Below are 20810 nucleotides of genomic sequence, written 5' to 3'. Positions count from 1 at the left end.
CTGCTGCAACCATGTCTGCCTGTCCCGCATCGGACTTGTCAGCCACAAACGAGCCTGCAGCTGACGTGGACTTTTTACCCCCTCCATAAATCTTCGTCCGCGAAGCCAAGCCAAAGAAAGAAACTACAAGAGAAAAGGTACTGGAGAAGACAATGGAAAAAGTAAGAGAGGGCAACAAACCACTGGAGTATAAAGGGCAAAAAATCTTCATTTATCCAGATATAAGTTTTGAACTCCTAAAGAAGAGAAAAGAGTTCAATACAGCAAAGGCGATTTTATGGAAGAAAGGGTATAAATTTATACTAAAGCATCCAGCGGTATTGAAAATATTTATTCCAGGACAACAAAACAGACTATTCTCGGATCCAGAAGAAGCACGAAAATTTGCAGAACAATTACAAAAATAGACTGAGGGAGGAAGATGGGTAATGAGAGTTAAAATGATCACGATTGATATGTATGTGGGTAAAGACAAAAATAGACTGAGGGATGAAGACGGGTAATGAGAGTAAAAATGATCACGATTGATATGTATGCGGGTAAAGAGGTATAAGAGTGAATAGAGACAATGTGCATACGTGAATGTATCTGTACTTAGAGGAAAATATAGATAGTATAGACAAGAATTAATAAGGGAAGGTAATGGAATAGAGAGAATAAGGAGGGAATTAAAAGAGTGACCTTTGTGACATATGAAAAGTGAAATCTTTTCTGGGGGGGGCGGGGTGGGGGGAAATAGCGGTCACTGTAAAATCAGTTGACGCTTGCGAGTGGATTCGCAAATCCAAATGGAGAGGGGAGATGTGGTTGTCCGACAAGGGATAAAGGACAACTCAGGAGGGGAAGGGGAGATTGGGGATAAATAAGATAGAAATAGGAGAATAAGGAAAATGTTGGATGTTGTAGGAATGTTGTCATAAAGAGTTGAAAATAAGAAAACAGAAATGGAAAAGGAGGAAAGGTAATGATGGAAAAACGGAAAGAGAAGATAAACAAAATATAAAAGGGCTATGCTGAACTATATGACTTTAAATATTAATGGAATACATAACCAAATTAAAAGGAAGAAACTACTAAATTTAAATGATTAAGTGTATTCCATTAGAAAAAATAACATATAGGTTAAGAAATAATATTGAAATATTCGAACAAGTATAGGAGCCTTACATTAAATACAATAGCGAAAACCTACCGGGGACAAACATTACCTAAGTTGATGGAAGGAGAAGAAAAGAAAAGAATGGACTCAGTAGAATTTCTGGTTTATTTTTGTTGAATGACAACATTGTCTGACTGGCTTAATGCAACCTAGATTGTATACCTAAAATGGATGAGAGGGGGGGGGTGGCTTGGGAGGAAGGGTGGGGGGGGGAGAAAAAGTCACTGTACATGTGTGAAAAAGAAATAGTGTATATCATGGCTAATGTGATTTATGGTGTGAAAAATAAAAAATAAAAAAAAAATAACAAAAAAAGTATGGAAAAACGTCAGCAGGCATCTAAATGAGTGGGGGGAGGGGTGGTCGCAAAGAGGGGGGAGAAGGGGTGGTCGCAAAGGGGGGGGGAGAAGGGGTGGTCGCAAAGGGGGGGGGAGAAGGGGTGGTCGCAAAGGGGGGGGAGAAGGGGTGGTCGCAAAGGGGGGGGGGAGAAGGGGTGGTCGCAAAGGGGGGGGAGAAGGGGTGGTCGCAAAGGGGGGGGAGAAGGGGTGGTCGCAAAGGGGGGGGAGAAGGGGTGGTCGCAAAGGGGGGAGAGAAGGGGTGGTCGCAAAGGGGGGGAGAAGGGGTGGTCGCAAAGGGGGGGAGAAGGGGTGGTCGCAAAGGGGGGGAGAAGGGGGGGAGAAGGGGTGGTCGCAAAGGGGGGGGGAGAAGGGGTGGTCGCAAAGGGGGGGGGGAGAAGGGGTGGTCGCAAAGGGGGGGGGGAGAAGGGGTGGTCGCAAAGGGGGGGGGAGAAGGGGTGGTCGCAAAGGGGGGGGGAGAAGGGGTGGTCGCAAAGGGGGGGGGAGAAGGGGTGGTCGCAAAGGGGGGGGGAGAAGGGGTGGTCGCAAAGGGGGGGGGAGAAGGGGTGGTCGCAAAGGGGGGGGAGAAGGGGTGGTCGCAAAGGGGGGGGAGAAGGGGTGGTCGCAAAGGGGGGGGAGAAGGGGTGGTCGCAAAGGGGGGGGAGAAGGGGTGGTCGCAAAGGGGGGGGAGAAGGGGTGGTCGCAAAGGGGGGGGAGAAGGGGTGGTCGCAAAGGGGGGGGAGAAGGGGTGGTCGCAAAGGGGGGGGAGAAGGGGTGGTCGCAAAGGGGGGGGAGAAGGGGTGGTCGCAAAGGGGGGGGAGAAGGGGTGGTCGCAAAGGGGGGGGAGAAGGGGTGGTCGCAATGGGGGGGGAGAAGGGGTGGTCGCAAAGGGGGGGTTAAGAACAGGTTAGTTGAAACTGGAAAAGTTGATATTTGCCCTCTGGCTAGAGGGTGTCCAGATGGGAAATCTGGTGTTCCTTAGATGGTCCTGGTGGTATAGAACATAAGGCATGAACAGATGTGAATATGGGAGTCTGATACAACTGAAATGGTTGGCCACTGGGAGGAGGTCTGTCACTGGTGCAGATGGAGTGAAGCAATCTCCCAATCTGCGCCCAGTCTCTCTGATGTAGAGAGGGCCACAAATGGAGCACCAGATGCAAAAGGTTGAGAACCACTGGCTTAGAAGGATGTGGAGCAAAAGATTTTGGACAAGATTGCCAACTTAGTTAATATGGATGAATTGGGCCTTAAGGCCTCCTTCATGCTGTATGATTCCAAGTAGCCCTGTCAACTTAAGACCATGCTTTTGTTTCAGTTTCACTTGTATATTATTTCCATTTAGCTTGATATAAAACAATTCAATCATATTGTGCTTTGAGCATAGCTTTTCAAATATTTATTTTCAGACATAAATCCAAATAATACATTTTTTCCAACAATACTGTATATCAGTCTATTTTATCCTCTTCCCCTCCTTCCCATACCCTAATAGAAAAAAGAAAAATTAAACCAATACAAAGAACAAAATATTGTTAAAGTCAAAACTCCTTAAGGGAACTTAAGAACCCAAAGAATCTGAAAACAAAAGGATAAGGAACAAAATGCGAGCACGTGCCCTGTGCCACAACCCACTTCATTGATCTCTAGCGTTCCACTGCTGGCACAATTGTATTCATTTTATCCAAAAGGTATAATTACATCTGTGTACCAATGTGCTGCAGATAGGGTTGCCACACCCTAATGAATGTGTCACATTGTACATGATTTTATCCAGTGGAACACAACTCTACATTTCCATGTTCCATCGTATAATTTTTAGTTGAGAGTTGGACTTCCGTGTGACTGCTATACATTTCCTGGCTATTGACAAGGCAACCTTCATAAATTGAATTTAGAATCTGGATAGTTTAAAACGTGTCCATAATATTTCCCAGAAACTACAATTCCAGATCCTGTGGAAAATCTACCTTTGTAATTTGTTTTATGTCCCCCAAGTCCTTCAAGAAGGATCACACCTTTGTACACAGCCAGGTTGAGTAGATAAAGGTTCCAATCTCCACGACACACCTAAAGCACATTTCCAAGACTTCTGATTTAGATTTATGTAATTTTTGTGGTGTGAGGTACAGTTGATGTAGGAAATTGTATTTTACCAACCAGTACCTGGCATTGATAACTGCTGTCCTAACACAGATCTGACTAGCACTGCTCGTGGATTGTTGTGCCAAAGTCTGACTCCCACTTTTCCTTCGATCTGCCTGGTTTCAGGCTTCAGTTTGGAATAGGAGATGCATCATCAAGATTAGCGTGCGAATTTCCCTTTCGAATTAGAATCTCATGTCACTACACACAGGTAGGACCATAGACTGTCCCAAATTATCCCTTAAAGATCTTGGCTAAAGATAGCAGAAGAAAGTTTTATTAGTCAAATCATATTTATCCCTCAGTTGTTCAAATGACATCAGTTGCCCTTGCTCATAGCAATCCTCAATTCACCTGATCCCTTCTGGCACCAGGTGTCCAGGATCTTATTATCCAGTCATGGGTATTAATTTGTTCTGGGTCAAGGGTGTTTTAGGAGATAACCCCACCCTTAGTCCAACACATTGATTTAGTTTTTTTTTAAACCATGTCTGAATTGCATGTTTTAATATGGGGCTTATCTGTTTTCCTGATATCAATTTGATGTCCCATTTATAAATAAACTCTCCTGCTTTCTTTTTTCCTACCATGTGTAGTTCAATTAGTGCCCAGGAGATGCCACTTTCCAGAGTGAAGTGATCAGCCTCAACGGGGCCACCCAATAGTATTTTTAAAAATCTGTCAATTTCAGGCCTCCCAATTTATAATCCCAAGTCAACTTTTCCATGGTGGTTCAAACTAACTTAGTGTCCCACAAGAACTTTCTGACATATCCTTGAAGAAGCTCTGGGGTAATGGAATGGGCAAGGACTGAAATAGATATTGTAGGGTAGCATTACTTCCATTTTTAATGCAATTAACCCTGTCCATCAAAGAGATGGGCAGGGTTCTCCATCCTCCAAGGTTCCCTTTAATCTTACCAGAGCAAAGGGAAATAATTGAGTTTATATAAATTCTAAATCTTTATCCACATTTATCCCCAGATATTTAATGCCTTCTTGAAGCCACTTAAATTGACTCCCTTGTTGGTATTGTCTGTAATCCCCCTTTGTCAAGGGTGTAATTTCACTCATCCAAATTTACCTTTTTACCCAGAGATCTTGCCATAATCCTCCAGTGTGGGTCCTCAGCTTGGCAAATGACCCCCTCCCTTCTCCTCCTCCTGGGGCAGTCAAATATACTATCATCATCAGCGAATAAATTGATTTCATGTTCCTCCTGGCCCACTTTGAACCCCTTTATATCTGGATCCTATCGAATGGCTTCTGTCAGCAGTTTAAAATCATCAAAACATCACTTGGGGACAGTGGGCATCCTGTGTACTGGACCTACCCAATGGGAACACTGGAAACATCTGCCCATTTGTAATAATTTTAGCATGGGATTTGTAATAAAATATTTGTACATTTTTAATAAATGGTTATCCCAATCCAAATCTCCAGTACTTCGAATAAAAAGTCCCACTCCAGTCTGCCAAAAGCCTTCTCTGCGTCCAGAGCTATGGCTATGCCTGGATACACCTCCTGACTGTCTATTATTGAGTAATCTGCATATCTTTTCTGATGATTGTCTCTTTTGTACAAATCGAGCTTGATCTGCATTTGTTAACTTTGGTAAATACTGAGCTATAATCTACATTCAATAATGAAATTGGCCTATGGGAGGTGGGGTTCAGTGGGTCCCTGTCTTTTTTTGGAATCACCATAATTGCTGTTGAGAAAGCCTCCAGGAGGATGTATGTCTCTTCTGCCTTGTCCACGCCCCCCATAATAAGGGGCTTTAAAAGATCCTTAAACACTTTTGCAAAATTCAGCGGGGAACCCATCCTCCCCCTAGTGCTTTATTAGGCTGCAATGAGCCCAGAACTTTCTCATTCTCCTGTCTAGAGAAGGGAGAGTTCAGCCCATTTTGTTCTTCTTGATTTTGACTTGGTAGTTCCAAAGTAGGCAAAAAATCATCTATTTTAGCGGGGTCTCCCACTGATTGTGATTTATGCACTGCTGCATGGAACTTTCTAAATGTTTCATTTATCTCCTTCTTGTAATATGAAACCTCCCCTCCCCCCATTTGAATCGCATTAATTTTCTTGACCTCTTCTGTCCTCAAGGACTTTATGGGTCCTTTTCCCCCAGCTCATAATATTGTTGTTTAGATCATAGGATCATCTTTTCTATTTTATGTTTGCATTGTATTGTATGAGCTTTTTGTTCATTAAATTCCTATATTAATCCTCAGAGCCTGGTCTTTAATAGACTTGGAGGAAATAATCCAAATGGAGAAAGACTATCTGGCCCCTTAAAAAAGCCTTCATTGTATCCCATAATAAGAAACTATTGGCAGTAGAGGGACCATTCATATCACAGAACAAATCTATCTGAGTTCTAATAAAGCTACAAAATTCTGGTTTTTACAACAGCAATAAATTAAAGTGCCATCCATATGCTATGGCCTGTTTATCTGGCATTATAATAGAGTCATGCTGTGTACTCTGTCTCCACCATCCTACCTTCCAATTGGGCCGATGCCAAAAATAAGTCAATTCTAGTGTAGGAGTTGTGTTGTCTTGAGTAAAAGGAATAGTCCCTCTCGCTCAGATGTTGCCTTCTACAGACATCTATTAAATTCAACTCTTTCATAAAAGACAGGGTAGTTTTGGCTGCCTTGGCCCTTGTTATTTTCCTTGCCAACTTGTCCAAGACTGGATCCAGACAAAACCTAAAATCTCCAATCAAATGATTCTCTATTATTTCAAATATATATTCTGTATATTTTGCTCGTTATCAAAATTCAGGGCATATATATTCATAAATGCCAATGATTCTGAATATATCTGACAATGAATCATTACAAATCTTACAGCCGGGTCAAATGAACACATCCTGGACCACCAGCGAAACATTTTTTCCTATGAGGATAGTCACTCCCTTGGCCTTACAATTAAAGGAGGGTATCACCACTCAGCCCACCCACCCCCTTATTAACTTTATATGCTCTTGACTTGTAAGATGGGTCTCCTGAAGAAATACTATATCTGCTGGTATTTTCTTTAAGTTTGCCAAAACTCTTTTTCTCTATCTTTCAATTCAGCTCATTTACATAAATACTCACAAATTTAATTGTCTTATCCATTACCCCAAAGCCTCTCCATTATTTTTCCATAATACTTGTCCTCCATCCAGCTTATCTTTCATGGATCCCCGACACAGACGACCATGCTCCAAATAAATCCTAAACAAACTCAAACCAAAAAATCAGTTAAAGAAAAAGACAAGAAATACCCCCAAATATTCCTTCCTCCAAATATTCCTTCCCCCCCATTCTCTCCCCTTCCCTCTGAGCCCCCCCCCCCCCTTCCTCTCCCAGCACCAATATCCAAGATACTAGTGTCTGCTTTGAGCATAGTTAACAATAGCCACTGTGTTTGATATTCCCAAGATTTATGCTCTTGGTGGCATAAACTGCTTTTGGATACCCAGCTGCGGGGAATGTCAACCCCACATTTACCTTACTGAACCCAGAAAAACTGAGCTTCAATGAGATTATGTCTCCTAAATTCAAGAACGTTTAGTCTGTTTATCCTGTTGTCCATAAAACACACTATTGCAGGATTAAATCTCGTGAATCTTCACCACAATCCCTCTATCACAGCACATTCATTAATGTGCAAGTCAAAACTGGAGCACCTGTATATTTCAAGTGAGATCTGAAAAGGAACATTCTTGTGTGATGTTTATAATTGCTTTCTGTGCCACACTCAAGTCCCTCTTGGTCCATCAAGTCTGAGTGCCTGCAAGGGTCCCTACCTGAAATGTTGACTGATCATTTCTATCCATGGACTCCACCCAAATTGTTGAAGTCTTCCAGCTTTGTTCATTAAACATTCTGCCATCTATAGTTTTCGTGTTTCTCTATCGTGCCTGATCATTTTTTTTTAAAAAATGGGTAATGTGATTTGTGCATCTTATCAAAAGTTCCCTCTGTTGCAAGGAAAACGACCCCAGTTTCTCCAAGGTAAGCTAGTTAAAACTGCCTTGTCCCTGGAAGCATTATGGTAAGTGTCTGCCTCTCCTTAAAGTGTGGGACCAATTCTCAGGTCGTGGTCTAATAAGAATCCCATAAAGGTTCAGCATAATTTTGACCCTGTCCTCTTCTACTTCCTAATTTATTAATGGATGTACTAGTTACCATCAACTCTCCTATTTATATTTTTTGGTGTACAGGCTTTCAGATGGCATGTGATGAGCAACAGTTTACCATTGTTGTGAACCTGATTATAATGTGAAATTAGTTTCTTGTTTCTCTTTATTAATTTCTATTTTGTATTGGGGTACAATCTCAGGTTTTTAATCCTTTGTCATGTTCTCACACTTCATGTGCAAGGATGATGGGAGAAGCAAAATAAAAGTTACAAGGATATCCTTATCTAATGACAAAATAATATTTTTGAGGTGAGGTCACTGTACTCTAACTTAGACAATAGTCCACGGCCTGGTGTTAACTCTGATTGGCATTTCTGTTCACCTTTGACCATTGATGCAAGTGACCATTGAAGATTGAAAGTCTAAAGTTGTTCAGATGACATTCCTGGATTGTAAGCAGAGTGAACTTACTGATCTTCCTTTTTCTTGCCAAGAAAGATGGAAGCTATTTGTTACAGTTAACTTTGTCACTGGTTGAAATCTCCAAACAGCCCCAACCAGGAATTAAATATTGAATGTAGCTCATGGGTTATCAACAGAGTCATTGTTTACTAGCAACAGAGCCTTTAGTAATAAAAGCTACATTCAACTATTTTGCAAATATAGTGAAGGTAAAGCAAAAGTCTGCAGACACTGTAGTAGAAGTAAAAACAGAATGCTGGAGAAACTCAACAGGTCGAATTGTACTTTATACATAGTGTTATGAGCCCAGAGGACCCCAAAACCCAGCAGCAATAGAAATTCACCAAGACAAATGGTTACTTAAGCAAAAGTTGCTTTTAATTTTCTTAGTAAAGCTGGTGAAGAAAGATAAATTAGTTCATTATAAATCTCAAATTTATTAATTTGGTCATACCATCTTCACACATAATCATTCATCCTGAGATATTGGAATATACAAATCTTTCTCCCATTTAATTCTCATTTGATACGCATCTGGTTTACTCATTTTATGTTGCATGGGTTTCACGAGCTAGATTGTACAGCTCTATGTCCCTCCAGTGTGTGGGTGGCTGTGCAGAGCTCTATGTCCATACTGAGCTGAATGTGGGCTTTGCCATCATAGTGCAGGGGTTGTTCACGTCTTTATCTGTATTGCAAAGGGGATTTTGCTCTATAATAGTGTTCCTGCAGAGCAGTTGATGTCTGGATCCTTGCATTGTAATGCCTTGTAGTACAGCATTATGTGTTTTATCAATTTGTGCTGTTACGAGCCCAGAGGACTCTAAAACCCAGCAGCAATAGATATTCACCAAGACAAACGGTTACTAAAATAAACGTTGATTTTAATTATCTTTAAACATGAAAATAGAATCAAACTTTGTAGACAGGAAGCAGAGTCCCGCCTCTTCTGGAGAATTGACTAAAAAGAAAAATAATGTTTAACAAATCAACTTTGAAGAAAATGTGCATTTAACTTCCTCAGGAGTTTGCAGAGGAGCTAGTGGAGTTGTTCAAGTTATGGACTTGAAGGGCCGACATGGCCTGTTTCCATGCTGTAAACGGTTATATGGTTATGGTTAAACATAAAAACAGGATCAATCCTTAACTTATCACTATTAACCTAACTTAACCCCCTTCTAATTCTAAGCACATGTGTATGTAATGTGTATATGTTCAGGAAAGTTCTCTGTTTCACTGTCCAATCATTCACTTCTCACTTCTCCAAGTTCACAGGTATCAGGCAATTCTTATACTGTGCATTGAATGTAACTTTTATGAATCTTCACCAGGCTCTGATGCTTAAAGTTAAATCATTACTGCTCAGGAAGGTTCTTGTTGGTTTCAGAGAGAAATTTGTTGCTTGTTGGACACACAAACTGATTTTCTCCAATCAGTCACTTCAGTGTCTTGCTGAAGAAACTTGTCCCAAAATGAGGTTTCCAAATGATAACATCTTCCAAGTCACCAGCAAGTTCCTCTTGTTTCCCTTATTTTAGGAGAAACACTCTAGCCAGCTATTTCCTCTTGTAAGGACTACAAGGGTTTTGAACAGGCTGAACTCAGAACTCACAACCTGTCTTCAAAATGGGGTTTGTGAAGAAACCTGTTTGTTTTTTTCCCTCTCTCTGCTTGTAAAAACAAAAAATCCTTTCCCAAGATTCCAAACCCAATCTTTGAAATATCTTATTCGTACTTGAGCCTGGACTTTATTCCATTTGCACCTCCTTTTGAAGTTCTTTCCAAAGCAGTTCCTTGGCTCTGCAAAGTCAACTGGAGTCTCATTGTCTAGCTTCAGCAAAGCTCTTGCATTTTAAATGAGATGTCTTTTGTGAAGTGTTACTCTGTTTGTGAAATGACCTACACTAAACTCCCACAATCTATCTCTTTTAAAGACATATTTATCCATGACCATTCTAATATTCCCCTGTAACAATAGCAAAGATAAAGATACATAACTAAAATTTTGGACTTGAGCCCTTCATCAACATATGAAAAAATGTCATCAGGCTCCAGAACAAAATGGTGGGGGAAGCACACAGTCCCAAAGGCAGGAGGTAATAGGTGGATAAGGGAGGGGGGATTGCTGTGTGAATGGACGGGGAAAGGGAGTGAGAATGGAGAGTAGGCTAGCAGAAACTGGAAAAGTCGATGGTAATGTCAATGTGTTGGAGAGTGCCCCAGATTGAAAATTAAGTATTTGCTCCTCCAATTAACAGGTGGTTTTGGTGGGACAGTACATGAGGACATGTCAGCATGGAGTGGAGCATGGAACTGAAGTGGTTTGCCACTGGGAGATCCCTGTCACTGATGAGGACAGAGCAAAGGTGCAAATATAGCTAAGGTGTTACATTTGCTTGTAATATATTTTCAGTTATGACTTGCTGACACACCAAGGTATAATGTGACCTTTAGCATGAGGATTTTTTAAAATCATAAATCAAGAGATTTCAGATGTTTTTCAAATTGGTGACTTACAATCCTGAATCCCATAGTTTTGTTTGTAATGTTTAGAAAGATGAACATCCTGTGTGGTTTTGCCTTTGTTGGCTTCAGATCCAAATGTCATCTCTATTTTATAGTTCATTCATTTCCAAGATACAAGTCTACAGGGAATAGGCTAACAATCCCTAGCCACTGCGTTACATGTCCAGAACCGAGCAATGGTATCCTGCAATGGCAATATATGGAGTTGTATGGTAAGATCCAGCCAGGATGAGGTCTGATTGGGAAGCGTACTGGTTCTCATTACATAATTCCAGCTTAACATCACTTGTCAGTCCAATGGAAGTCAAGATTTACTGTATCACCAACATTTTGGGCCTGAGCCCTTCAAGTTATGGGGGGAAAAGTAGGCAGGTGTCTGAATATAAAAGGGCTGGGGGAGGAGGGAGAAAGGGCAGGAGCAAAGGACATAGATGGGAGGGCAGAGGAGAGGAAATGTAAGAATTGATCAGGGGAGGAGGTTGCTCTGAGTGCCGAGCTGGAGGAAAGGGAAAGAGAGATACAGCTAGAAGAAATAGGGGAAGGGGAGAGACAGGAGGTGGGGCTGGGGGATAACGGAAACTGGAGGTCAGTTAATACCATCTGGTTGGAGGGTGCCCAGATGGAGTATGAGGTGTTCCTCCAATTTGAGGGTGGGATCAGTCTGGCAGTGCATGAGACCATGGACAGACACGTCAGCAAGGGAATGGAGCAGGGAATTGAAATGGGTTGCCACTGGGAGATCCTTGCTATTGAAATGAATTTGGAACAGAGTCCAGCATTGAAACTAGATTTCTGTGAATCTGCATGCAGAAATGTCACAACATTCGAGGTTATTGCTGTAACACAGCAAGAGTGACTATGGGCCTTAACGTGGTGAGCAGCTGGTGCACTGAAACAATGGTCCAATCTTGTGTGTATCATTGTTGGGAACTATGTCCCAGAAATCAACAATCAGCTCCAAATGATGAAATCTTTTCACATTTTGCAAATGAGATCTTATTTTTGGAAAGAAATTACTAATTTTTCCCATTTCCCCCCGTACCACTGGAATATTATTCAATAATTAAAGATCACTCTCAGATGCCCACTTTTTGCAGCAAGGATCCAGTTAAGATATTTTACATAGTGATCTCCAGGCACGGCAAGACTCGTACAGGTAAGGTTGTGCTCTGTGTATAATTACTGATATTGTGCCTTAACTGCAAAGGTGATGATAACCAGCTGCAATATCAGGATCATGTGTAGAAAAGTTATGTTCTGACATCACTGGATGAAACTGCCATGATTTCTCAGCAACGCATTTTTCCCTTGATTTTTATGCATTGTTTTTCTTCCAATCTCATGGTTTGGATCTTCTGCTTATGCTCACAAACTAATCTCCAGGTGTGTTTCTGCTGGTAATGCATGGTCTCCAGGTGAAACACGTGTGAAACATGAATACCTGTAGATACCCCCTCCCCATTTCTTCGCCATCACCTTTCCATCAGTGCATGCTCTCTCCCTTTCTACCTCTCCCTCTTGCTCTACACCTCACCTCCCTCTCTACCTTTCCCTCTTGCACCATGCTCCTCTCATGTCATGCCCCTCTCACTCTCACATAGCCAAAATCAATTCTCACCTCTCCTCTTATATCCAATTAACACCTTTTGTTGGTCTGGACTCCTCCCCCTCCCATTCTTCCATCTTTATTCTGATGCCTTCCTGTGCTTTGCTTATACCTTGAAGAAGGACTCAGGCCTGAAATATCAGTAATATATCTTTACCTCCTATGGTCGTTGCGAGACCAGCTGAGTTCCTCCTGTATTTCCAAGTGAAACACTTTGGCTTTCATTGCAGTTGGCTTGACAGGCTGTGAAGAAATCCTCTCCTCAACATTATTACCTGTCAAAATGCCACTGTGTATATTCAAGAGGGAAATGTTTGTGTGTATTTGGATTGATATGGTTCATAGTGTGAAAAATTTAAAAAGAACTATACCAAAGAAATAAAACAGCATCCAGGATATGCAGCTCATCTGACTGATCTCCTCTGCCTTCTACAGGCAATCTCTAGATAATGGAAATTAGCGTGGATTCCATGCAGAATAAGTGAGGCTGTAAAAAAAAAAAGGTTGACAAAAACCCATCAGATTATTATTGACTGTTCTAATCCTTGGTCCCACCAGTCACTCATAATGCTATTGAAAGATTTGGTGGCCAGTTTCTGTGCCACAGTCACCCAAACATAAGAAGCAGGAGCAGGGGTCAAGGCCCATCAAGCCTGCTCCACTATTTATTAAGATCATCGCTGATCTGGCCGTGGACTTTGTTCCACCTACTTGCCTTTTCCATATAACCCTTAGCTCCCCTGCTGTGCAAAACTCTATCTAAATGTGCCTTAAATAGATTTAATCAGGGAGCCTCTAGGGACTGCATGGTAAGGAGAATCCAAGCCGCTGTTCCTGATTTAATGCTTCAGTAATTAATTGTGAATAAATGATTGTGATACATTACTGAAATTCCCAAATAATATTTGGATTCTGAATATTCTGAAAAATATGCAGTTGAAAGGTTAATAAATTGCCCCCGTGTATTAATTAAAGTTACGGGAGATTGTAACTGTGTGTGGTAAACCACTGTGTTTGTGTGGCTGTGTTAGGACACACCACTTGCTGACTGTGCCTGAAGCTCCTCCCACACACCCCTGAATAAGGTGATTGTGCCACATTCCAGGACAGTCAACCAGTCTGGTATACCTCCAGTCTGTCATCAATAAAAACCTATTACTTTCTCTAGTCTTTAAAGTAATTGATGGTCCATCACTGTGGTAACGTCTACTTTGAAAAAGAAATGCCTGACGACTTCAAGCTCAAAATAACAATTTTAGTTGGAACAGCAAAACAGACAGGAAGCAAAACCCCTCCCACCATCACTTTAAAAACACCTCACTTTACAACCCTTTTCCCCCTTAAAATCAAATGCCCCAAAAATAAAGCAAAATGGTGTCATTAGCTTGCACATTCCTAAACCTTAAAATAACATCTCAGCAACACTTAATAGAAAAACATCTAAAAATGTGTCAGATTCCCATTCAGTCTACTAAAAAATCTGCCCAATCAAAGATCAGGAGGTTTGCGAGTGCGCTGTGATCTGTGCACTATCCCTGATGACTCAGCAGGCATTGCTGACTAAGGTGTTTTGGATGGATCTGGTGTTGGGGGCAGAAGAGAGATCTATGTGGAAATGTCTGTCCTCTGCACTGGGGACACTAGTCTGTCTCACCATTGGAAACTCCATGGAATTGCCCGCTTCTGAGTATGTATCATAATGGAAATGCAGATGGTTCTGATATCTGTGGAAAACATGTACGTTAAGAACATGGGAGACAGGCCCACTCTGCTTAAGAACAAGTCCAGGCAGCCATTGCTGATTGTTTCTCACATAGACATTGTCATCTGGTTTTAACTGTCTTTCTCACTCATGTTGATCATGTCCCTCCTTCTGCTTTCTCTCCACTCTTGCCTTCATGTCTGGGCGCAGCAGGTCCAATCTTGACTTGGGCCTACAGTCCATCAGCATCTCTGCTGGATTGCGTGCAGTTGTAGTCTGCAGCATAAGGCGGTATTTAGACAAAAGACGTGAAAACCTGATGCTAAAAGAGACCCCTGTCATCCTTTTCAGACCTTCCTTCACTGTCTGAACAGGTAGCTCAGCCAAACCAGTTGAGGCTGGGTGGAAAGGGGCCGTCTGAATGTGATGAATACCATTCTGTTGCATGAACTCACTGAACAGCTCGTTGGGCCAATATCAGTGACCAGAGTGTCAGGCAACTCCTGGACTGCAAACACTTGCCTGGGTTTGTCTATGGTTGAATTGGCTGTAATGTTCTCCATGATGTGAGCTTCTATCCATTTTGAATGCACATCCACTATCACTAGAAATATCTGCCCCATAAAAGGGCCAGCAAAGTCCAAATGTAGCCGAGACCTAGGGGTGGTCTGGCCTCTCCCATGGGTGCAAAGAAGTTGCTGGTGGCATTTTCTGATTGATTCGAACATAAGAAAAAGGAGCAGGAGTCGGCCATCCGGCCCGTCAAGCCTGCTCCACCATTCAATAAGATCATAGCTGATCTGATCATTGACTCAACTCCACCTACCTGCCTTTTCCCTATATCCCTTAATTCCTTTTATTAAATGTAAAAATCTATCTAACTGAACCTTAAATGTGTTTAATGAGTAGCCTCAACTGCTTCCCTGGGCAGAGAATTCCACAGATTCTCTACCCCTTGGGAAAAAGTTTTTCCTTATCTCTGTCTTAAATTTACTCCCCTGAATCTTGAGGCTGTGTCCCCTAGTTCTAGTCTCACCTACCAGTGAAAACAACTTTCCTGCCTCTATCTTATCTATCCCTTTCATAATTTTTATGTTTCTATAAGATCTCCTCCCATTCTTCTGAATTCAAGTGAGTATAATCCCAGGCGATTTAGTCTCTTCTCGTTGGCCAACCCCCTTATCTCCGGGATCAACCTGGTGAACCTCCTCTGGACTGCCTCCAAGGCCAGTCTATCCTTCCTCAAGTATGGAGACCAGAACTATACACGGTTCTCCAGGTGCGGCCTCACCAGTACCTTGTACAGTCGCAGCATGACCTCCCCGCTCTTAAATTCAATTCCTCTAGCGATGAAGACCAACATTCCATTTCCCTTCTTAATAACCTGATTTACCTGCAACCCAAGTTTTTGTGATTCATGTACAAGCACTTTCAAGTCCTCTGTACTACAGCATGCTGCAGTTTTTCACCATTTAAATAATAATCTGCTCTTCTATTTTTCCTACCAAAGTGGATGACCTCGCATTTACTAACGTTGTACTCCATCTGCCGGACCTTTGCCCTCTCACCTAACTTACTGTAGCCTTTCCACATCCTCTACAATTTGCTTTTCCACTCAATTTAATATCATCTGCAAACTTGGCAACACGACACTCTGTCCCCTCCCAAATCATCAATGTAAACGGTGAACAGCTGCAGGCCCAGCACCGACCCCTGAGGCCCCCCACTTACCGCTGTCTGCCAATCAGAAAAACACCCATTTATCCCGACTCTCTGCCTTCTGTCAGTTAACCAATCCTCAATCCATGCCAATATACTTCCCCAACTCCATTCATCTGTATCTTATTGATAAGTCTCTTGTTTGGCACCTTATTAAATGCCTTCTGGAAAACAAATGTACATCATCAACCTGTTCCCCTCTATCTACCGCACTCATTATATCCTCAAAGAACTCCAACATTTGTCAAACAAGACCTGCCCTTTTTGAATCCATGCCGCGTCTGCCTGATGAAACCCCTTCGTTCTAAATATCCCAGTATTCATTCTTTTTTTTTAATTTTTTATTTTTCACACCATAAACCACATTGACCATGATACATACATTTTCCTTTTCAAATATATACACTGCTATTTTCTCCCCTCCCATCCCACCCTCCCTACCTCCCCCCATCCATTTAAAGTACAAAATCTAAGATACATTAAATCAGACAAACAATGTTGTCATTCAATAAAAATAAACAAGAAATTCCACTGAATCAATTCTTTTCATTTCCTTCTCCTTTCGTTAATTTAGGTAGTGAATGTCCCCGGTAGGTTTTCTCTATTGTGTTTCATGTAAGGCTCCCATATTTGCTCAAATATTGTAATGTTATTTCTTAAACTATATGTTATTTTTTCTAATGGAATACATTTATTCATTTCTATATACCATTGTTGTATTTTCAAATTATCTTCCAATTTCCAGGTTGACATAATACATTTTTTTGCTACGGCTAGAGCTATCTTAACAAATCTTTTTTGTGCACCATCCAAATCAATTCCAAATTCTTTGTTTTTTATGTTACTTAGGAGGAAGATCTCTGGATTTTTTGGTATATTGTTTTCTGTAATTTTATTTAATATTTGGTTTAGATCTTCCCAAAATTTTTCTACTCTCTCACATGTCCAGATTGCATGAATTGTTGTTCCCATTTCTTTTTTACATCGAAAACATCTGTCAGATACTGTTGGGTCCCATTTATTTAACTTTTGAGGTGTAATGTATAGCCTGTATATCCAGTTATATTGTATCATGTGTAACCTCGTATTTATTGTATTTCTCAATGTTCCAGAACATAACTTCTCCCATGTTTCCTTTTTTATCTTTATATTTAAATCTTGTTCCCATTTTTGTTTAGTTTTACCATTTGTTTCCTCATTCTCCTTTTCTTGCAGTTTAATATACATATTTGTTATAAATCTTTTGATTATCATTGTATCTGTAATCACATATTCAAAGTTACTTCCCTCTGGTAACCTCAGACTGCTTCCTAATTTGTCCTTCAAGTAGGATCTCAATTGGTAATATGCCAGCACTGTATCTTGAGTTATATTGTATTTATCTTTCATTTGTTCAAAGGATAATAATCTATTTCCTGAGAAACAATTTTCTATTCTTTTGATCCCTTTTTTCTCCCATTCTCTAAAGGAAAGGTTATCTATTGTAAAAGGGAGTAACTTATTTTGCGTCAATATTAGTTTTGGTAATTGGTAATTTGTTTTATTCCTTTCTACATGAATCTTTTTCCAAATATTGAGTAGATGATGTAATACTGGAGAACTCCTACGTTGTACCAATTTTTCATCCCATTTATATAATATGTGTTTAGGTATCTTTTCCCCTATTTTATCTAATTCTAATCTAGTCCAATCTGGCTTTTCCCTTGTTTGATAAAAATCTGATAGGTATCTTAATTGTGCGGCTCTATAATAATTTTTAAAGTTTGGCAGTTGTAAGCCTCCTTGTTTATACCATTCTGTTAATTTATCTAGTGCTATCCTCGGTTTCCCCCCTTTCCATAAAAATTTCCTTATTGTTTTCTTTAACTCCTTGAAGAATTTCTCTGTCAAGTGTATTGGCAATGCCTGAAATAGGTATAATATCCTTGGGAAAATGTTCATTTTAATACAGTTTATCCTTCCTATTAGTTTCCAATGCTCTAAATCGTCCTGTAATTTGTTTCATTAGTGGATAATAATTGAGTTTATATAGATGGCCGAGATTTTTATTTATTTGTATACCTAGGTATCTTATTGCTTGCATTTGCCATCTGAATGGTGATTCCTTCTTAAATTTTGAGAAATCCGCATTATTCATTGGCATTGCTTCACTTTTATTTACGTTAATCTTGTAACCCGACACTTCTCCATATTCCTTCAATTTCTTATATAATTATTTTATTGATAGTTCTGGTTCTGTTAAGTATACTATAACATCATCCGCAAATAAACTGATTTTATATTCCTTGTCTTTTATTTTTATTCCTTTTATATTATTTTCTGTTCTTATCAATTCTGCCAGTGGTTCTATAGCTAACGCGAACAATAAGGGTGATAGTAGGCATCCCTGCCTTGTTGATCTGCTTAAATTAAATTGCTTTGATATATATCCATTTACTGTCACTTTCGCCAATGGCCCCTTATATAATGCTTTAATCCAATTAATATACTTCTCTGGTAAACTGAATTTTTGCAATATTGTGAATAAATAATTCCATTCTACTCTGTCAAAGGCCTTCTCTGCGTCTAAAGCAACTGCTACTGTTGGCGCTTTCCTCCCTTCTACTGCATGAATTAAGTTAATAAATTTACAAATATTGTCTGTTGTGTGTCTTTTTTTAATAAATCCAGTTTGGTCTAGATTTATCATTTTAGGTACATACTCTGCTAATCTGTTTGCTAATAGTTTAGCTATTATCTTATAATCTGTCTTAAGTAATGATATTGGTCTATATGACGCTGGTGTGAGTGGATCTTTCCCTTGCTTTAGTATTACTGTAATTATTGCTGTTTTACATGAATCTGGTAAGCTTTGTGTTTTATCAATCTGGTTGATTACTTCCAGGAGGGGAGGAATTAATAAATCTTTAAATGTTTTATAGAATTCTATTGAGAATCCATCCTCTCCTGATGTTTTATTATTTGGTAATTTTTTTTATTATCTCTTGTATTTCTACTATTTCAAATGGTTCTGTTAATTTATTTTGTTCCTCTATTTGTAATTTTGGTAGTTCAATTTTAGTCAAAATTCATCTATTTTGCCTTCTTTCCCTTCGTTTTCAGTTTGGTATAATTGTTCATAGAATTCTCTGAAGTTTTCCTTGATCTCTGTTGGATTATATGTGATTTGTTTGTCTTTTTTCCTTGATGCCAATACCATTTTCTTAGCTTGTTCTGTCTTAAGCTGCCATGCTAGAATTTTGTGCGTTTTTTCCCCTAATTCATAATATTTCTGTTTTGTCTTCATTATGTTCTTCTCCACCTTATATGTTTGTAGTGTTTCATATTTTATTTTTTTATCTGCCAATTCTCTTCTTTTAGTTGTATCTTCCTTCATTGCTAATTCTTTTTCTATATTTACTATTTCCCTTTCCAACTGCTCTGTTTCCTTATTATAGTCCTTCTTCATCTTGGTTACATAACTTATTATTTGCCCTCTAATGAACGCTTTCATTGCATCCCATAGTATAAACTTATCTTTCACTGATTCCGTATTTATTTCAAAATACATTTTAATTTGTCTTTCAATTAATTCTCTAAAATCCTGCCTTTTAAGTAGCATGGAGTTTAATCTCCATCTATACTTTCTTGGAGGGATGTCCTCTAACTCTATTGTCAATATCAAGGGTGAATGGTCCGATAATATTCTAGCTTTATATTCTGTTTTTCTTACTCTATCTTGCATATGAGCTGATAACAAAAATAGGTCTATTCTTGACTACGTTTTATGTCTACCCGAGTAATATGAATATTCCTTTTCATTTGGGTGTTGTTTCCTCCATATATCCAAAAGTTGCATTTCTTCCATCGATTTAATTATAAATTTGGTTACTTTGTTCTTTCTGTTAATTTTTTTCCCAGTTTTGTCCATATTTGAATCCAAATTCAGGTTGAAATCCCCTCCTATTAATATGTTCCCTTGCGTATCTGCTATCTTCAAAAAAATATCTTGCATAAACCTTTGATCTTCGTTAGGTGAATATACATTGAGTAGATTCCAAAACTCCGAATATATCTGACATTTTATCATTACATATCTCCCTGCTGGATCTATTATTTCCTCTTCTATTTTAATTGGCACATTTTTACTAATTAATATAGCTACTCCTCTTGCTTTTGAATTATACGACGCTGCTGTTACATGTCCTACCCAATCTCTCTTTAATTTCTTGTGCTCCAATTCAGTTAAATGTGTTTCTTGCACAAATGGTATATCAATTTTTTCTTTTTTCAGTAAATTTAGCAGTTTCTTCCTTTTAATTTGGTTATGTATTCCGTTAATATTTAAAGTCATATAGTTCAGCGTAGCCATTTCATACTTTGTTTATCTTCCCTTTCCGTTTCTCCATCATCACCTTTCCTTCTTATCCATTTCTGCTTTCTTGTTTTGAACACTTTATAAGACAACATTTCTAAAACATCAAACATTTTCCTTATTCTCCTATTTAAAACTTCTTTAACCCCATTCTCCCCTCCCCCTCCTGAGTTACCCTTTATCCCTTGTCGGGCAACCACATCTCCCCTCTCCATTTGGATTTGCGAATTCACTCACAAACGTCAACTGATTTTGTAATGACCGTAACTCCTCCCCACCCAGCCCCCCCCCAGAAAAGATTTCAATTTTCATATGTAACAAAGGTCACTCTTTTAATTCCCTCCTTATTCCCTCTATTCCCTTTCCCTCCCTTATTAATTCTTGTCTATACTCTATATATTTTCCTCTAAATACGGATACATTCGTGTATACACACTATATATATATATATATATATATATATATATATATATATACACACATATACCCCTTTACACACATACATATAGTTCGTGGTCATTTTTACTCTCATTACATGTCTTCATCTCTCTGCTTGTTTTGTAGTTGCTCTGCAAATTTCCTTGCTTCCTCTGGATCCGAGAATAGTCTGTTTTGTTGCCCTGGAATAACTATTTTAAGTACCGCTGGGTACTTTAACATAAA

The sequence above is a fragment of the Narcine bancroftii genome, chromosome 2, assembly GCF_036971445.1.
Source record: "Narcine bancroftii isolate sNarBan1 chromosome 2, sNarBan1.hap1, whole genome shotgun sequence".
Classification (NCBI taxonomy): domain Eukaryota; kingdom Metazoa; phylum Chordata; class Chondrichthyes; order Torpediniformes; family Narcinidae; genus Narcine; species Narcine bancroftii.
This window is presented reverse-complemented; position numbering follows the sequence as displayed.